Source organism: Solanum dulcamara, chromosome 8 (assembly GCF_947179165.1).
Source record: "Solanum dulcamara chromosome 8, daSolDulc1.2, whole genome shotgun sequence".
Lineage (NCBI taxonomy): Eukaryota > Viridiplantae > Streptophyta > Magnoliopsida > Solanales > Solanaceae > Solanum > Solanum dulcamara.
In genome coordinates, this window is record NC_077244.1 from 3,510,057 (window position 1) to 3,513,039 (window position 2,983).

General features: G+C 34.4%; 1 long non-coding RNA gene across 1 annotated transcript; it reads left to right on the forward strand.

Moving 5' to 3' along the window:
- Positions 1–536: 536 nt before the first annotated feature.
- Positions 537–1,232, forward strand: LOC129901572 (uncharacterized). Its single transcript, XR_008769874.1, has 2 exons — positions 537–770; positions 992–1,232. It is a non-coding gene; the product is annotated as an uncharacterized LOC129901572 (long non-coding RNA).
- Positions 1,233–2,983: the final 1,751 nt, after the last annotated feature.

The window sequence follows — 2,983 nt, forward strand, 5'->3', positions numbered from 1 at the left end:
AAAAGTATTTTTTAAATAAGAAATATTAGCAATAAAATAATAATTTATTATAATTATGTGATTTAATTAATCAGGTTTTGGTAAAAAAACACATGCCAAATAATGAATTCATTTATGCTAACTATTGCATACAATTATCATAATGCGCCAAAGTCTCATGATTATGTGTGCATTTAAGTACACAATATATATGTCGTGGTGCAGTGGTAGAATTGTTCTATTTTTAACAAAAGGTCTCAAGGAATACTGAGTATGGAGAAAATTTTATTGGGAGCGACATCCCCTAATAAGCCCTGTAATGCGAGATTCGAATTTAGTCGTGTCTCCAATGCGAACATCAAACATCGGGTGGGAAATAAAAAAAATAATTTAAAATTACACAAAATTGTTTTTCAAATGAATTGATCTCTAATTTTTTTTCCCTTTGAATAATCTGATCTTAAATTTTTTGATTTGTGAAATATTATAATAAAAAAATATAAACTTATATCCCGTAAAAACTATGGGAAACACAAAATAGGAGCAAAAGTGCACTTGCCCCCTGTTGGGTTTGCAGATTTGGGCCTAGTAAATGGGCCTAAGTCCAAGTAAATTTTGGTCCAAATATCACGATCCAGCCCATCCTACGACTCTAGGGTTTTCCTATATAATCCATTTAAAACCCTAAAACACCACTTCCTTCCATTACTGCCGCTTTTTTTTCTCTGTCAGATTGCTCTGAGAAGTAAAGAGGACTCTTCGTTCATCACCAATTCAGAATGAGAGCTAAGGTAACATGAATTTTATGGCATGAAATTTCTCAATTTTCACTCAGTTCATAATTTTTTTAGCTTAATTCCGTCAATTTTCGTTCATTCCGTAATTTTTTAAGCTCATTTTCGTCAATTTTCATTCAATCCGTAATTTTTGTATGCTCAATTTCTCAATTTTCACTTGTTCCGTAATCTTTGTATGCTCAATTTTATCATTTTTTGTTTTTCTTTCAATTCAGTGGAAGAAGAAGCGTATGAGGAGATTGAAGAGGAAGCGCCGAAAGATGAGGCAGAGATCGAAGTAGAATCACATGCCGAGGTTCTCAACGGTCTATCTATGTTTTTTGCTATCTTTAGGCTTATGCCGTTTAAGTTTTTTAAGTTTAAATTTCAGTAACATTCAGTAGTGGTTTTGACCTAATGGAACCAAGTTGAGATTCTGATATCCCTTTTTTTAATAGAATTATGTTTTTAAGTTTACGTGGTTGCTGTTGATATCTCTTTTTGGTTTTATGAAGTGCAGTATTGGCCTGCTAGTTCTCTGATGTGAATTATCTGCTTCCATATGTGTGTGTGTGTGTGTGTGTGTGAAATTAGCTTATGAATTTTATGGTAACTGAAAATAGATAGTTAGAAATAAATATATGTTTGATTCGTTGAAGTTCTTTTGCAGCGTCAGAGAAGGTTGTGTGTCTAATTAAAATGCTAGCTTTGATCTTAGGTTATTTTTGGTTCATAATTATTAAATTCACACATTGTTTAGTGTTTGACCCATCATCATGCTGTTTACTGGATCATGTAATACCATACCGTCCAATTTATGTGGCAGTTTATAGACTCTAAGCAATGAAGTAAATTTGGGTTTACATGGTGTAATAGATGTTTTCTAGCTTAGTGGCTACAGTTTAATGTGAGGAATGCTTCCATGCACCATTGTGGAAACTTGTTTCAAGGTTTCGCGTTGCAAGAGATACAAAACTGAGAAACTACGTGAAGTTAGAACTGAACTTTAAGTGAGCTCTAGATCAATTTGCACTTATGATGGATACTCATACAGAATGAGTTTGAAACCTTATTTAGTGTAGGTTGATGCTTAGACTGAATTAATCAACCTTTGCTGTGGAACTAGACCATAGGTTTTTACCAGAAGGATGAGAAAACTCTGCTCCTCCAGGTGTAAGCTTGTTTGGCACTCCCATGATAGCATAAATGTGGATAAGATCATTGAACACAACAATGCCTTTTATTTGCAGGAAAGTATGACATTGTTGTTCCCGAACGATATCTAACTGAGTGCTGTGTGGAGGCCCTACTGAAGGCTGAAACTTTGGTTATTTCCCTTGGGCAAACTTGGATCTTAGTCTATGGTGTATATGGTTATGGGAAGGTTAAGGAAGTTAAAAACTTCTATAGTACAATTTTAGTCCAAGAGTGTTATTTGGTGGTTCTTAGTGTTTTTTTTTTCTTTTTCATTTAGCATTTACAGAGTGATTCTGTGTTGCATGTGAAGTGTCTGTAGTATCATGTGTATTCTCAGAGCATGCCAACTGAAGTTTGGCCTGTTTGCTACTCATTCTCTACTCTTCGTCTCACTGAGATTTTACCTTGTATTAAGCACAATCAGTGTCTCTTACTCTAAACAAATGTCTATGGTAACTCTCAGCACTTTTTGTGCCCTTCATGTAGAGAGGTGCTACTCTATCCTGTAATTAATAGTTTGAAATCTGTATGTACATTGAAAGATGTAATCTAATCTTAATGGCATGCTCTGGCTTAATGGCATCCATTGTTGGTATCTGGCACAACTTAACAAGTTGGAACTGCTGGCAATGGGTGTTGTCATTCTTGTAGTTTAGGGCCATCTTTGTATTCTTGACAACTTAACAGCGATCCATCTCTTGATTCTTTTTATGGGCAATTATTACACTCTTGAAGAAAATTTAATACGGAGATCTTGAAGTTGCCCATCATGCCAGTTGCATGTGTGACTGTTTGAGGACTAAAGTGTTGGTGCTACTCCAAAATACATTAAAAACCAGTCTAAATTATGTATTTTATTCGTTTTAGTGTTTATATCATGTGTTTAATATTAAATTGAAGGTCTTTTCAGCTTCATGAAGATTGTAAGTTGGTTGTTGATGTTTTGGCTCATTGTCAAATGCACTTATTGTTTAGTATTGTTCCATCCTAAAACAAATGAGCTCGGTACATCATCATGCTCTATGCTAGAT